Source organism: Hyla sarda, chromosome 3 (genome assembly GCF_029499605.1).
Source record: "Hyla sarda isolate aHylSar1 chromosome 3, aHylSar1.hap1, whole genome shotgun sequence".
In the NCBI taxonomy this organism is placed as follows: Eukaryota; Metazoa; Chordata; class Amphibia; order Anura; family Hylidae; genus Hyla; species Hyla sarda.
In genome coordinates this window covers 400,126,328-400,144,222 of record NC_079191.1, presented here as the reverse complement: position 1 = coordinate 400,144,222, position 17,895 = coordinate 400,126,328, and the positions used below count along the sequence as shown (strand labels likewise).

At 41.2% G+C, this 17,895-nt stretch overlaps 1 protein-coding gene across 1 annotated transcript in view; it reads left to right on the top strand.

Moving 5' to 3' along the window:
* MSH2 (mutS homolog 2) overlaps nt 1–17,895 on the top strand; it is a 145,334-nt gene that overhangs the window by 79,661 nt on the left and 47,778 nt on the right. The gene's annotated exons all lie outside the window — the stretch shown is intronic.

Here is a 17,895-nt window from a genome sequence, read left to right as displayed (position 1 = left end):
TGAGGGTTGTTTTATTCTTTTTCGCCTTGATTCTTAAATTGCATGAACGAGGGTCAATTGATGATAAAAAGAAATTACTCAGCATTTTTGTCGAATGGCTCCTAAAATTCTGTCTGTCATTTTGAGAGACCCTAGGACAAGTCCACTTGCAGAATTCAGGTAGTAATATTCTCTAGCCTGTAGGGCGCCTACAACACAGTATTTATTTATATATATATATATATATATATATTATTATTATTATTTTTTTCATTATATTGGAATTTGTCCTATAGTTGCAGGCTTTAGCATTTTGTTCTTTATCGGCTTTAACGCGTTGCTCTTTAGAAGGTCCGACCTCAATCACCTGCAGCAGGTAAATGTTCACTGACCTGAAGAATGGATCTTACTCTGCTTTTATTTTATCACTTGGAAATTGAAAATCTGGACAGGAAAAGCTGCGTTCTGAAACATCAGGCTTATTATTGGACATTGCTCTGTGCATGCATCAAATTGAGGAAAAGACATCTCATTTAATGAGATTTTTGTGCAGTCAGCTATTAAGATTTGGTCATTTTTAGAGAGACTTTACCTGTCGGATATGCGTGATCACAGATGAATAGTAGAGGTGGTTCGGTTAATTCAAATTAATTTTTCTTTTATTAGTCACAAATCTTATTACTGTAATTAAGACTGTGTTTGTCATGGCTTGCTGAACATATGCAACCAAAGCCATAAGGCCACATTTACGTAAATGACGGCAAAAGCGTCATTTAGGCTTTCTACAATATTCTTTTTTTAACCAAAAGTAGTCCTTTTCTGCAATCTCTTATACAGACACATCCGACATGAAAACATATACAACCAAATTTTTATATATATATATATGTGTATATATATATATATATATATATATATATATATATATATATATATATATATATATACATATATATATATGTGTGTATATGTGTATATATAATTTTTTTTTTTTTTTTTTTTTTCATCAAAGGCTTTGGGTGACATCCCACCCTTTACAGTCGGATATGTTAGAAGTGTTTGGGAAACGTATATCTGTGACTATTGAAGTTAGATCAAAGAGCTAGATCAAAGAACAACTAACAAAAAGTTGGTTGGCCAATCCCTTCAACTCTGAGAAAAATTGTACCTTGATGGCACCTTTTATTATACCATTTTTTATGTGAAACAAAAAAAAATTGAAATAAAAAAATTGGCCAACCTGGAGACACCCTGTTTGTGAATCACTGGCGTAGAATACCCCTATGCAAATCCCTAATTCAGTCCTCAAATGCGTTTGGCGCTCTCACTTCGGAGCCCTGTCTTATTTCACGGCAACCGTTTAGGGCCACATATGGGGTATTTCCGTACTCGGGAGAAATTGCCTCACAAATTTTGGGGGGCTTTTTCTCCTTTTACCCCTTATGAAAAGGTAAAGTTGGGGCCTACTCCAGCATGTTATTGTAAAAAAATAATTTTTTTTACACTAACTTGCTTGTGTTACCCCATACTTTTTTTTTTCACAAGAGGTAAAAGGGGAAAAAAAGACCCCCAAAATTAGTAACTCGATTTCTCCTGAGAACGGAAATACCCCATATGTGGACGTAAAATGCTCTGCGGACACACAACATGGCTCAGGAGTGAGAGCGCACCATGTACATTTGAGGTGATATGCACAGGGGTGGCTGATCATTACAGCGGTTCTGACATAAACACAGAAAATAAACACCCACATGTGACCCCATTTTGGAATCTACACCCCTTAAGGAACATGACAAGGGGTATAGTGAAGAATTTTTGTTGAAAATGAGAAGGAAGACGAGGAGCGCCATTGGGCTTTTGAAGAGAGAATTCGGCTGTAATTGAAGGCCATGTGCGTTTAGAAAGCCCCCATGGTGCCAGAACGGTGGACCCCCCCCCCACATGTGACCCCATTTTGGAACTACACCCCTCACGGAATGTAATAAGGGGTGCAGTGAGCATTTACGCCCTACAGGTGCCTGACGGATATTTGGAAAAGTGGTTTGTGAAAATGAAAAATAAAATTTTTCATTTGCACAGCCCACTGTTCCAAAAGTCTGTCAAACACCGGTGGGGTGTAAATGCTCACTGTACCCCTTATTACATTCCGTAAGGGGTGTAGTTTCCAAAATGGGGTCACGGAGAGGGGGGGGGGGGGGGGGTTCCACTGTTCTGGTAGCATGGGAGCTTTGTAAATGCACATGGCTCCCAGACTTCGATTCCAAACAAATTCTCTCTCCAAAAGCTCCTTCTCTTCTGAGCATTGTAGTTCTCCCGCAGAGCACTTAACATCCACACATGGGGTATTTCCATACTCGGTGGAGATGGGGTTACAATTTTTGGGGGGCGTTTTCTCCTATAATCTCCCGTCAAAATGGTAAATTTGGGGGAAAAAATGCATTTTAGTGAAATTTTCATTTACACATCTGAATTTAACGAAAAGTCATCAAACACCTGTGGGGTGAAGTTTCCCTAATAGTGTGCCATGTGTTTTTTTTTCTCTTGCTGTTCTGGAACCATAGGGGCTTCCTAAATGCGACATGACACAAACCAGCCCCCCCCCCCCCCCCAAACCATTTTAGCAACATTTTCTTTCAAAAAGCCAAATGTGACTCCTTCTCTTGTGAGCATTGTAGTGCGCCAGCAGAGCACTTGATGTCCACACATGGGGTATTTCCATACTCAAGCGGAATGGGGTTAAAAATTTTGGGGGGCATTTTCTCCTATTACCTCTTGTAAAAATGGTAAATTTGTGGAAAAAAACTGCATTTTAGTGAAAAAAAATAATTTTCATGTACAACTCCGAATTTAACAAAAAGTCGTCAAACACCTGTGGGGTGTCAAGGCTCATTGTACCCATTATGTGCCTTGAGGGGTGTAGTTTCCAAAATAGTATGCCATGTGTGTTTTTTTTTATTTGCTGTTCTGGCACCATAGGGGCTTACTAAATGTGACATGCCCCTAAAAACCATTTCAGCAAAATTCACTCTCCAAAATCCCATTGTCACTCCTTCGCTTCTGAGCCCTCTAGTGCACACACAGATCACTTTACGTTCACATATGAGGTATTTCCTTACTCGAGGGAAATTGGGTTACACATTTTGGGGGTCTTTGTATCCTTTTACCCCTTGTAAAAATTCAAAAACTGGGCCTACAAGAACATGTTGGTGTAAAAAATTTAAATTTTTAATTTTCTCCTTCACTTTGCTGCTATTCCTGTGAAACATCTAAAGGGTTAACAAACATTCTGAATATCATTTTTTATACTTTGAGGGGTGCAATTTTTATAATGGGTCCATTTATGGGGTATTTCTAATATGAAGACCCCTCAAATCCACTTCAAAACTGAACTGGTTCCGATTTTGAATTTTTTTTTAAAAAATTTGAAAATTGCTGCTGAACTTTGAAGCCCTCTGATGTCTTCCAAAAGTAAAAAAATTTTTTTAACATTATGATGCAATCATAAAGTAGACATATTGTATATGTGAATCAATATATCATTTATTTGGGATGTCTATTTTCCTCACAAGCGGAGAGCTTCAAAGTTAGAAAAATGCAAAAAAAAAAATGTAAAATGTAAAAAATTTTCACCAAGAAACGATGCAAGTATCGACAAAAATTTACCACTATGATAAAGTAGAATATGTCACGAAAAAACGACCTCTGTATCAAATTCATAAGTAAAAGTATTCCAGAGTTAATAATGCTTAAAGTAACAGTGTTCAGATGTGCAAAAAATGCTCTGGTCCTTAAGGCCAAAATGACCTTGGTCCTTAAAGGGTTAACCACATTGGACTTTTCCTATTTCTAACATGTTTGTTTCCATAGGGTAGATGTCGTTAACAAGATCTATTTAGGATGCACTTAAAAATGTCCCAATTAGCCTGTGCACTTTTATTACTGAGGGCACGGTCTTAATCTATGTCACTGAGGTCTTCCCTTAGTTGGTGACAATTGGCCTTCCTAAAGCTTAATGTTTTTGTAGCCCCACTAGTATACAAAATGTATTATTCTGTGTACTACATCTGGCCTATAGGTTAGTATAAGGTCCAGAAGTGACCCCCGTTTGTTGGGTCCTACACTAGTTGGGAAAGGTAATTGTACTTTATTATTGCCAAAACATGTTTCCCTTCCTGTAGGTGTCAGCTTTCCAGTCTATATTAGAGTAGTTTAAGTCCCCAATAATAATGAGTTCCCCCTTCTTTGCTGCCCCATCTATTTGTCTTATTAGTAGGTTTTCTGCTGCTTCCATTATACTTGGCGACTTATACAAACCCCTATCTGTAATTTCTTGTTCTTACCCCCTCCACAGAGACTCCACATGATCATTCTTCTCACCAATGTCCTTGTGCAGAATGGGCCCAAGACAGGATTTTATGTATAAGCAAACCCCTTCCCTTTTATACCTGTACGGTCATTTCTGAACAGACTGTAACCCTGTACATTAACCGCCTATTCATAACTTGCATCCGCCATGTCTCACTTATCCCCACGATATCACAGTCTTCCTCCAACATTAATAGTTCCTGTTCCTCCATATTATTATTGAGGTTTCTGGCATTACTATACATGCACTTAATGTTTTTCTTTCCTGCTTCCTTTCCTCTTATCACTTATGACTGTTGGGTGAAATAAAATAAGCAATTGATGGATGTCTTGTTCTCTGTGCAGAGAAATTGATATATTTTGTGCCTTATAACTTGTTTATTTCATCTGTGGAGCTGTTCCTGCTCCATGTCCACACTGAAGACCAAATGAGACTCCATTATAGGGACCCATCTATACTTTGAGTGGTCTGGACTTCCCTGAAGGTAATAGATAATCTTTCACTCAGAACAAGAATACTAAAAACCTTTGGTGCTATTCAGCACCAATATTACAGGGACGGGGTATAAGTTACTCTTAATAACACACCCAATTATTGCTAAACCGTAGAGAAGAATGCTACAAAAGATTTAAAAAAAACATACAAAGCCTATTACTTTACATTTGTGTCTGGGATTCTGGATAGTCCCTTAATAACACCTGTAGTCCAGCCTTTTGTTGCAGGGGGTGTTGGGACCAGAAACTGTAGATCCAACTTGTCTCCTTCCGCAAGATCTGAATGTCAGTCAATAATTCCCCCTCTTCCCCTTTGGTGATTATCTGATGACCTCGATGACAGAAAATCGTAAATCGTAGGGACTCCCTGCATGTACACCATTATGCTAATGGTGTACATGCAGGGAGTCACTACGATTTACGATTTTGGTGTGACACAATTAAGGTGTGATATAGGCGTCTCTCTTAGGTGTTGTATATCATTTATAAGCCCAAGAATATATCTCCTCAATTCTTGTTTGGTTTTACCTATGTAGTTGATTGGGCATGTACAACTATACAGTATTACCACACCCTTGGTTCTACATATGGTGACTGTCTTGTTTGTCATTGCACTTGTAACCGTTTTGGTGGTGGACACTAAAAGGTATGACCTACATCTACTACATTTGAACATCCCACAAGGTTTACGATCAAGCTATGTTGACCTTGGGGGTGGTCGCTTGTAAAGTCTGTCTCTGAGGGACCTGCCCTTACGGTAGGTTACAATCGGGTAGTCCAACAAAACATCTGTGATGTCGGTATCTCCTCTCAGGAGAGGCCAGTATTTACGTAAAATGTTAATGATTTTATGGGACTGGTTTTCATAATTCCCGATTAGTCTTTCCTGCTTTTTCGAGATGTGCTTTTCTCTGAGGACTAACTTTCTGACCTACCTGGGAGGTGGCAAACTTAAAAGCCTCAAGAGTGTATTATACTTATTATTGTTCTGTTCTGTTTTTGATAAATTTCAAAATATAAACTTTTTGAAATAAGAGTGCTCTCAGAATATTCGCAGGCCCAAAACAGTTTCTCTACAGGACAGTTCTGACAATGATACGTGTAGTCTGATGAGCAGTTGCCTCTCATCCTAAGGTATTGTCCCTTAGGTGTTCCTCTCTTAAGGGCTGGATCGTGCTGACTATCCCAGTGTAACAGACAGACAGTAGAGGTGGGCTTACTTTAAATTTAGTGGTTATCTTACTTTTTCTTGGAGAGTACATGGTCCAAAAAATGCTATCTGCTTAAAGGGGTACTCCGCTGCTCAGCCTTTGGAACAAACTGTTCCGAATGCTGGAGCCGGTGCCGGGAGCTCGTGACATCATAGCCCCACCCCCTCAGTGCAAGTCTGTGGGAGGGGGCGTGGTGGCTGTCACGCCCCGTCCCATAGACTTGCATTGAGGGGACGGGGCTATGATGTCACGAGCTCCTGGTGCCGGCTCCAGCATTCGGAACAGTTTGATCTTGTGTGCAAAGGAGAGGCCAAGAGTGTTCTTAAGTGTCCTCAACAATGTAGCATGTTCTTCTTTGGTACTAATCCATAGAACTAGAACGTAGTCTGTGTATTGGGTCCAAAGTAAAATCTTCTCAACCCACCAAACTCATTTCATTGGGAACACCATGGTGTCCTTCCACCAGCCCAGGAGTTTTGTATCATCGGAGTTTCCCTGAGCTTTTGGTACAGTTTGGTGTTAACTAAGAAGAGATGAACAGATCTACAGTAGGATTTACCAAATGTAATAAATCGGTCTTTGTTTTTTTCAGCCTTGTAAAATTTGTTCTGCTTTCCAAGTGTTCCAACTCCTCAGAGAAGTAAGGTATGAGACTCTGAGGTATCCTAGGACCATCATACCAGATTTCTCCAGAAAAGGGAAACCACTTTTTCAAGACTAAACAAATCAACCCCTAATCCATTATATTTGGTGTATTTTACGGATTTCCTCATCTCAAGCCATTTGAAGCTACAGGGGGTGTTATAGGGATTTATATGGAGGTAAGCTGTCTGCCTCAACAAATGCAAAATCTGCTACTGCCGCGCGCTTCTCTGTGTTTTATCTGTGGTAGCAATCTTTTCTGGCAGTGAAGCGTTGAATATATAACAGGAGATTACACTCTGAAATATGGCATCTTTTTATATTCCAATTTTTCCATTTTATGATTGCTTATATAATAATGAAGTAGAAAAATAACTTTGATTTTTCCACTCTACATTAAGTTTGTTTATGAAAAAAAATAATAAATTCCCTTTCTAAGGGTGTAAAGTGTTAAGGGCTTTGGATGTGAATTAAAAAGCCACCGCTCCACTGAGAACATTAAGTGCCTGAGATACTGAATTCTGTTTCTGTTCCTCTTCTGAATATTCTAATATTCCTCTTTATTAGCACTTACTGCATAGGTTAAGTACATAGTATTGCATGCGAAGGAGAGATAAGAGATTTTGTTATATATATGTAATTCACAGAAATGTAAAGCAGATATGTGATTTCATATACAATCCATAACTCGTTACTCATAAATATGCTGCGTATGCCTGTTCTGTCTAGAAATGCTCATGAATGTTGAATTGAATTATAGCATTATACGTGTGTGTGTGTGTGTGTGTGTGTGTGTGTATGTGTATGTGTGTATATATATATATATATATATATATATATTATAAAATTTATTATCATTTCTTTTAACCAGTGGTGTAGATCCTTTGTATTACATGCCTATTATATGAATTCCTATCTGTATTCACAAGCAGTCCAGAAAGGAGAGGGTTAACTGGTTCTTCATTAAGCGCCTATGGATTTATGGATTGTCCAGCTGAGACAGTGCCTTGGTCATATACAACACTACTGAGATCTGACTGTTCCAGGTTATCTATCTATTGTAGCTTGTGTAACACTTGGGTCAAGCCTCATTGATCTGAGATACTTCAGTACCAACAATGTTGACCCAGATCCGCAAACTCACCGTATTATATAAGCTGTTATGGACACATACTGGAAGAGTGGATTGTGTTTGAAATTGGTGTGAAAACCAAGTGACTTCCGAGTTTTACCCTTAAAGGGGTACTCCAGTGAAAAGCAGTTTTTTTTTTTTTTAATAAACTGGTGCCAGAAAGTTATACAGATTTGTAAATTACTTCTATCTAAAAATCTTAATCCTTCTAGTACTTATCACCTGCTGTATGCTCCAAAGGAAGTTGTGTAGTTCTTTACAATCTGACCACAGTGCTCTCTGTTGACACTTCTGCAGCAAATCCCCATAGCAGACCTATTCTGCTCTTGACAGTTCATGACATGAACAGAAGTGTCAGCAGAGAGCACTGTGGTCAGACATAAAAGAAATTCAAAAAGAAAAGAACTTCCTCCGGAGCATACAGCAACAGCTGATAAATACTGGAAGGATTAAGATTTTTAAATAGAAGTAATTTATACATCTAAGAAACAAATGATATTCCAGTCCTCTAGGTTATATATATATATATATATATATATATATATATATATATATATATATATATTTAATTAAATAATCCTGTAAATTATAAAAAGTGATGGATAAAAAATATTTTAGGTACCAAATCACAATTAAAGACTTAAAATAATTTATTAAGTAAAATAATAGTAGTAGACAATCAATAACACATTATTTGAGTGTGTCATAGGGCCCTTGTGACACCCCTATCTTAGTAAAATAGATAAATATAAAAATAATAACGTGGATATATATATATATATATATATATATATATATATATATATATATATATATATATATATATATATATATATATGTGTGTGTGTGTGTATATATATAATATATATATATATATGTATATATGTCTAGGACCGCTATGAAAGTGTTGATATTATTTATGTAATACCAGACAAAATAAAACAGATCTTGCTATAAGAATGGTAAAAAAAAAAAAAAAGTAGGGCATGCTGGGACTAATTCTATTACTGTCATTGGGAGAGTGGTCAGAATAGGACAGTGAATAAGATAAGAGCATAGTTCGGGAGGAATCCAAATTTTAAAACCTGTAGTAGAACTGCAACTACCATGCAGACAATCCAAGGAACAAAGACAAGGATAGGATAACACTGTAGACAATAGCAACAAACAGGAACAAGAAAGCCAGGATGGGATGGCCTTCAAACCAAGCAAAGCATTAGTAGGGAGACAGTTATGTTCAGGTGCTGGTTGGGGTGAAGGAGACAAGGCCTTTTCTTCCTCAATGACACATTACCTCTTAAAGGCCAACCATTTTGTAAGGGGTTTTCCGTGATTAAACATTATCTTCTATACACTGGATAAGTTATCACTAGTTGATCACAATCTGGGACCCCCTATGATCACAAAAGCTGAGTCTCCTTTTCTCCCAAGTGAATGGAGCTGCAGTGAGCATGCTTTGCCACCGCTCCCTTTTAGTCTTTGCTGCACTTCTGAACAAAGCAGAGCGTTGTGGTGGTTGAGCATGTGAACTGAATCGATTCACTTGGGGGTTAAGGGGCTTTGGTTCGCACGATAGATGGGGTTGCACTATATTGTAAGAATAAAGACCAATGCATGCAGTGCCTCACGTAACCGCAAAACGAACACGTTAAGTGACTGTGAAGAAGCATGCTTATATTCCTCGTCCACCATGACAGCCACCAGAGATGATCCCCTTGGACCTAATAGTAACAGGAATAGAGAGTTTAAAAGCCCCTCCCCTCCCACCATTCCTCAGTGTTTTCCTGTTCCTATTAGGTCCAGGACAGAGCTCCGGGTCTGTTGTGGACTTCGGATTTTTTTCTTTTACTTTTATTTTTATCTTTTTCCCTGGGGAGGGTTGTGGTCTCCTCTGGAGCCCCTAACCAATTTCTCCCCCTTAGTCGCTGGGAACTTGTCCCGGCCTCTGGGCGCGTGTGCGACTGCGCTCCAGGGGAACTAAATGTCCCCACGCTAAGGATACTGCGGTATCCTCCGCCCATGTGCCCCACGCTCGCGCGGGCTACATGTACCTTCGTGCTGGTTCCTTCGGCGGTACACCAGAGGACTTTCGGCGGGGGCTCTGTGAGCTGTCGGCAGTCTCCTGGGGTCTGCGGCGGTGTATGGACTGCTGCTGCCCGGCTTCCTGGCTTCCCCGTGGGACGCTGCGTAAGTGTGCAGCGCTTAATTCTGTCCGAGGGAAGCCGGGCGCTTTGAGTGTGGATCGGAAGTTCCGAGCTGTACGGAAGTGCCGGCGGGGCGGATGTGAAGTCACAAGGCGCCAAAATTTGAATTTCCTGTTTGATAAAGGTAGGAAAATCAGTGTTATCTTTGTCTATGATTGTCCTGTGGCTACCATGGACTCACAGGCTTCCTCCAAGGCTGATGCTATGGAGCAGCTTGTTTCTCCAGCTGTATTTTCCTGCATATTTTCTGCTGCAAATACTTCTTTGTTTAGCTTCTGATTTGTGGTTCCTTCTTTCTTAGGGAGATAAGGAACCTTCACAAAAACCTAAAGCGAAAATTCGCAAATGTGTTTTGTTATGCTAAACTTCCGGAGACATATAAAAAACAATTATGCAAAAATTGTATATCTAAAGTAGTTCAAGAAGAGAAACCGTGTATTTCTGAAGATAAGCGATCACTTATTCGCCAAGAAATACAGTCATCTCTGGCCGGACTTAATTTAATTCTGTCTTCTAGCAGTCAGTCGTCCATGAATGTTCCGTCTGCTGTTAATGTATATCCGACTTTCACCAGTGCTGAGCCAGCTAATGTTTCTTCTGTTGCTACTGGTTACCTACCTAGTAACCCTCTTCAGTATTCATCTGGTTATATGGCTTATTTACAACCTGATATTCCTTGCGGCAGTGGGAGTCTGGTTAAAGTCGGAGATATTCAGCCTCCAGCTAAAAGACCCAAAGTGGTTCCGGATTCTGATTCTGGGGAGGAGGATCTTGTATCTAGATCCGACATAGAGGGTATGGAAGAAGGAGAAATTTCTCCAGGATCCTCTAAGCCAGTAAATACTAAATATTTTTTCGCATCTGAAGATACTGAGACTCTCCTTATAGCAGTTAGGGACGTCATGGGTATTCAGGATGAAGAACATCCTATGACTATTCAGGATGACATGTTCGGTGGGTTGAGGCCCAGGAAAAGAATGGTCTTTCCCATTCATGAGAATATTAAAAGTATTATTGTTGAGGAATGGCAGGAGCCGGAGAAGAGACTGGTACTACCTAAAGAGTTCAGATCTCGGTTTCCTTTTGATGATAAAGATGTGGACCTATGGGCTGATATACCTAAAATAGACGTTCAGGTTACTAAAGTTGTAAAGAAGATGTCTTTGCCCTTTGAAGATGCCTCTCAGCTGAGAGACCCATTGGATAGGAAAATGGAGGGGCTCTTATGTAAAACGTGGGATTCTGCTTCAGCAATGTTAAATCCAAACATCGCCGCCACTAGTGTGGCTAGAGCACTGTATGTGTGGCTTTCTCAATTAGAAGATCATATTGAAAATAAAACGCCTAGAGAGGATCTTCTATCATCTATTCCCATGTTAAAGTTAGCAAGTTTTCTTGCAGTCGCCTCAGTGGAGACGGTCAGAATGGCCGCTAGATCGTCCGCTCTCTCAAATACTGCAAGGTGGGCTTTATGGCTTAAAAACTGGACGGGTGATAACACTTCTAAAGCTAGATTATGTGGTGTTCCCTGTCTAGGTAAAGGAATGTTTGGCCAACCATTGGACGACATCCTTGAGAAGGCGGCAGATAGGAAAAAGAAATTTCCTGAAGCGAAATCTAGCAAACCGCAGAAAACTTTTCGTCCCCAAACAAGAAACAAGTTCTCAGACTTTAGCGGTAAGGGGAGCTACCAAAAGGGGGGTAAAGGAAAAGACTTTATCCTTAACCCTTCCCAACCTCCCAAAAAACAATGACCTTATACCTGTAGGAGGGAGACTGAGGTTTTTTCTTCATCAGTGGTCAACAATAACCTCAAACTCCTGGATCCTGAATCTGATAAAATCAGGATACAGGATAGAATTCTAGTCTCTCCCTCCTCCCAGGTTTTTAGTCTCAAACCAATCTTCTCCTACTCTTCAGTCCAGGATGATAGAGGGCGTCCAAAATCTGCTTCATCTGGGTGTCATTTCCCGCGTTCCTGTCTTGGAACAGGGCAGGGGTCACTATTCTTCCCTGTTTCTAGTACAGAAACCAAATGGCTCATTTCGTACAATCATAAACTTGAAGTTCCTCAACAGGTTCATTGTGTACAAAAAATTCTAAATGGAATGTTTGAAAACAGCAATCCTAATGATTGCCCCAGGGGCTTTAATGATAACTATGGATCTAAAAGATGCATATTACCATGTACTGATTCATGCAGATTTTCAGAAATATCTCAGATTTGCAGTGTGTCTCAACGAGGAGATTCTTCATTTCCAGTTTGTAGCCCTCCCGTTCAGGATCGCATCAGCCCCCAGACTTATCACAAAGTTAATGGTGGAGGTAGTTGCCTCTTTAAGACTAAAAAATATTGTCATCATCCCATATCTGGACGATCTTCTTATATCAGCAAAAATATCGGGAAAAAATTACCTCTCTTCAAGAGAAAATCTCAAATTTTCAGAGGAAAAAAGTTGGTTTCAGTGAGAGAAGCCATGTCCATACTGGGCTCCATGACTTCTACTATCCCGGCCGTCCAGTGGTCTCTGTTCCACTCACGTATGCTGCAAGCCCTGACTCTGTCAGTATGGGACAAAACCCAACTTTCCCTAGAAAATAAATTTCATCTATCCCCCAGGGTATCAAGGTCTCTGAATTGGTGGCTGAAAGAAGCAAACCTTCAGAGGGGGGTTTGTTGGTTCCCGGACCAAACAATAACTACAGATGCAAGCGCCTGGGGCTGGGGAGCCCACATAAACCAACAATACTTCCAAGGTCAGTGGCCTCCTCATCTGGAAAAGTTCTCATCAAACTACAAGGAGTTGAGAGCGATATGGGAATCTCTACAAGCAGCCAAGCATCTGGTAGTAAATCGGAACTTAAAGGTGTATTCTAGGGATCGACCGATATCATTTTTTTAGGGCCGATACCGATAATCGGTGCAGGTTGGGTCCGATAGCCGATAACTTATACCGATATTCCGGTATAAGTTATCGGCTATTTAACCCCCTGCGACACCGCTGCAGATCATTGATTTAAAGCGGGCGCTTTAAATCAATGATCTGCCGTGGCTTTTGCGGGGCCATAGACCGCCACCACCCGTTCCACCCGGAACGCCCCCGGACACTACAGGAAGGAAGCATGGCCCGGACCACCCCCATTATGGGTAAGTTTAATTTTTTTTATTGACTCGGAGGGTGGGGGAGGGGCCCGACCGGTATAGCGGTATGGGCAAAAATCCATACCGGTATACCGCCCAGCATCACGGTGGGGGGTGCGACGCGGTGTGGTGGGTCGGGGGTGCGGTGCGACGGGGCATTATCGGCTTATCGGCAAGATAATTGCCGATGCCGATAATGCCCAAAATCGTGATTATCGGCCGAAAATATCGGCCATACCGATAATCGGTCGATCCCTAGTGTATTCAGACAACTCTACAGCAGTACATCAAACACCAAGGTGGCAGAAAACACAGAGCGCTGCAAGAATTTTTGTTTGGTCAGAAACAAATGTAGCCTCAATCACAGCAGCACATTTAAAGGGTTCCTACAATCTAGTGGCGGATTTCCTGAGTCGGAAGACTTTAGACCCAGGGGAATGGTCCCTAAATCCTCTGATTTTCCAGTCTCCAGTAAACAAATGGGGAAACCCATGTATAGATCTGTTTGCATCTCGGACAAATGCGAAAGGGGAGAGATTTTTTTTGCTGAATCCAAGGGACAATCCAGAAGAGGTGGATGCTCTATCCCAAGCTTGGAACTTTCCTCTGGCCCTCCAATTCCTTTAATTGCCAGGTCACTAGCGAAAATTCGAGACAGCAGGCTGATAGTAATATTTGTGGCTCCCTTTTGGCCAAAAAGGGGCTGGTTCTGCCTTCTGAAAAGTTTGGCTTTAGACCACCCTTATCCTTTACCTCTGATGGACAATCTTCTCCTCCAGGGACCAGTTTCGCATCAAGGAATTCAAAATCTACAACTCACGGCTTGGATTTTGAGGAGTCGATTTTAAAACAAAAAGGTCTGTCTAAAAAAGTAATTGCTACACTTCTAAAAAGTAGAAAACCTTCTACATCTAAAATTTATATGAAGACCTGGAACAAATTTGTGGACTGGATGTCTCCTAAAAAATTTTAATCTTTCCAAACCTGATATCCCCAGTATCTTAGACTTCTTACAAGACTGGTTTGAAAAGGGAATATCAATAAGTACCCTTAAAGTCCAGGTGGCGGCTTTAGGGGCAGTATTTGATCAGCAGATAGCTGATCATCGCTGGATAAAACGGTTCTTTAGGGCCTTAGTCAGAATTAAACCTAGGATTCCAGTTCGGACTCCTTCCTGGAATCTGAATTGGGTCCTTTCAGGACTGACAGTTACTCCCTACGAACCTTTGGAAGAAATCTCCCTAAGATTTTTTACTTTAAAAACCGCCTTCTTAATTGCTATAACAACTGCTCGGAGAGTGGGGGAGATCCAAGCCCTGTCAATTAGAGAACCTTACATGACTATTTCAAACTACAGAGTGACTCTGAGGTTGGATCCGGCCTTTTTACCAAAAGTTGCTTCTAATTTCCACAATCACAGGAGATTGTGCTCCCTTCTTTCTGTGACAATCCTAGGAATGAGCAAGAAAAAGCTTTTAACACTCTAGATGTCAGGAGATGTCTAAGATATCTAGAAGTAACTAATCCTTGGAGAAAAGACAACAACTTACTTTTACAATTTCAGGGGCCTAACAAAGGCAAAAAAGCCTCAAAAAGACTCTATTGCGAGGTGGCTAAAAACGGTCATCCCTGAAGTTTATGTATCTTAAGGGGAACCAGTCCCGAAAGGACTTAAAGCTCACTCTACTAGGGCCATGTCTACTTCATGGGCTGAAAAATCTGCTGCTTCTATAGATCAAATCTGCAAAGCTGCCACCTGGTCTAGTTCCCATACTTTCTTTAAGCATTATAGGCTTGATCTTTCAGATAGTCAGGCTCTTTCCTTTGGTAGGAAAGTTCTACATGCTATTGTCCCACGCTAAATAATTTATTTGGTATTTCTCTGGTGGCTGTCATGGTGGACGAGGAATAAAAGTCGGAATTATGACTTACCGATAATTCGGTTTCTTTGAGTCCACCATGACAGCCCCTTCATACCCCCCCTCGTTATATTATTTTTATTATATTTGTGTTACCTATTCATCTTATCCTGTCCCTAAAGGGTAATTTGTAAAACACTGAGGATTGGTGGGAGGGGAGGGGCTTTTAAACTCTCTGTTCCTGTTCCTATTAGGTCCAAGGGGATCATCTCTGGTGGCTGTCATGGTGGACTCAAAGAAACCGAATTATCGGTAAGTCATAATTCCGACTTTTTCATGTGCTTCACCTAGTGGGCCACCACTTATCACGTGAATTAAGTCCGTTCTAAATTCCTGTATTTTGGGAGTACAGTGGTCCCTCAACATACGATGGTAATTGGTTCCAGGCGGACCATTGTATGTTGAAACCATTGTATGTTGAGGGAACACTGATACTATACGACCGGTCAGTTGGCCACTCCTCTGCTGCCGTATCACTGTTGCCGCTTGCCTTGCGCCATTGCTCTGTCGTTGTCATCACGCCGCCCCTATTGAGCGGCATCAGTGGCGACGTGATGACTGCGATGGAGAGCAATGGCGTAGGGCAAGCGGCAGCAGAGGAGGGGCGAACTGACGGACCGGAGCGACGGGGACATGTAAGTATCATTCAGCGGGGCACATTAAACGGCTATCCGATGGCAGCTGAAGTAGTCAGTGCTGCCGTTCTTGCGATGGTCCCGACACACAGAAGCATCGTATGTTGATGCTGCCTTCAACTTATGATGGCCACTGAGAGGCCATCATATGTTGAAACCATCGTATGTCGGGGGACCACTGTATTTAAGACTTTTTTTTTTTTTTTTACTTATTACTACCCCCTATATCTCCAGCCAGTTGTCTATTCTGCATACTCCCAAGCACTGCGCGCAGTTCACCCTGTAAATAATATAAAGGCCGCTAGTTTTAACAACTTGATCTATTCCAGTAACGGCAAAGTCCCACAATTTCTCAAAACTACAGACAGTAAAAATGAATGTTAATGCGGTGTTCGTAAACTGTATGTTAATGCATTTTTTACCTCAGGAGAAATGTAAATTCTCTGTGCAGCCAAAGTAGGCAGAAGTCTATGCAAACTAATACAACTCTTCACGTTATTTGTTTCCAGATGATAATTTAGATTCCGATGAACCTACTTCAGGAGAATAAAGGGAATATAGATGCTGCATATTTTTACATAATCTATGCCTGTAATATTAACTTTTTTTTGTTTTTTTTTGTTTACTCCTTCTAAAAAGATTTTCAAAAAAAAAACAAAAAAGACGAAAAAAAAAACAGAAAAATCTAGGACACAAATTATGCATATTAGTCCTTTACTAATGGTAATTTTCGTAACAAGTCAGTTTTGGTGTTTTCCCAATTTTAAAAGTTATAGGGGGTAACTACCTGATTGGTGGGGCACCAACCACTGGCACCCTCACCAATGCACAAGAACGGAGGTCAGTTGTTAGCGGGGTTAATGGGGCAGTAGCACGCATTCCATCTTTCTGGAGCTTCCAAATGTTAGCAAGCACCAAACTAAATTACACTCTAGCTCTGGCAGATTTTTTACATGTCTTTGTGTCTCATTTCTGTATTTGACTCACAAATCCCTCTGTTCTGCTGCTCACTCATTCTGACATCCACTGCTCAGGAAGGGGCATGTCCAAGTCAAGCACGGAGCCCACCCTCACTCACCATGCATTCACTTCCTCCCCGAGTCTGCAGTGCTTTGCTGGGTCTCTTTATCCTATCACTGTGGGCTGCTCTGTTATCCCCTCCTCTGTTTTCAGACAAAAGCCTGATAGACAGGACAGGAGTGAGCACAGAAGAGCGCTAGTCCCATCCTCAGTTATTGGAATCTGTTCCAGCCTGTGCTTCAGTTGGGACAAAGATGATGCTGTAGCTGGACAGGATGTTCTGGATGGAATGGGGACCCCCCCCCCCCCCCTTTTTTTTTTCTCTCCATAAGCCATTATATTAAAAGGAGATAACTTTTGAAGTGGAATGGAAGTGTGGTCTCGCATGCACAAGAATGGTCTCCTAAGGACCTGAATGCTGACTGACCTCTTTAACCCCTTAAGGACGCAGGACGTAAATGTACGTCCTGGTGAGGTGGTACTTAACGCACCAGGACGTACATTTACGTCCTAAGCATAACCGCGGGCATCGGAGCGATGCCCGTGTCATGCGCGGCTGATCCCGGCTGCTGATCGCAGCCAGGGACCCGCCGGCAATGGCCGATGCCCGCGATCTCGCGGGCGTCCGCCATTAACCCCTCAGGTGCCGGGATCAATACAGATCCCGGCATCTGCGGCAGTTCGCGATTAAAATGAACGATCGGATCGCCCGCAGCGCTGCTGCGGGGATCCGATCATTCATAACGCCGCACGGAGGTCCCCTCACCTGCCTCCGTGCATCTCCCGGCGTCTCCTGCTCTGGTCTGTGATCGAGCAGACCAGAGCAGGAGATGACCGATAATACTGATCTGTTCTATGTCCTATACATAGAACAGATCAGTATTAGCAATCATGGTATTGCTATGAATAGTCCCCTATGGGGACTATTCAAGTGTAAAAAAGAATGTAAAAAAATGTAAAAGTAAAAGTAAAAAAAACGTGAAAAATCCCCTCCCCCAATAAAAAAGTAAAACGTCCGTTTTTTCCTATTTTACCCCCAAAAAGTGTAAAAAACATTTTTTATAGACATATTTGGTATCGCCGCGTGCGTAAATGTCCGAACTATTAAAATAAAATGTTAATTATCCCGTACGGTGAACGGCGTGAACGAA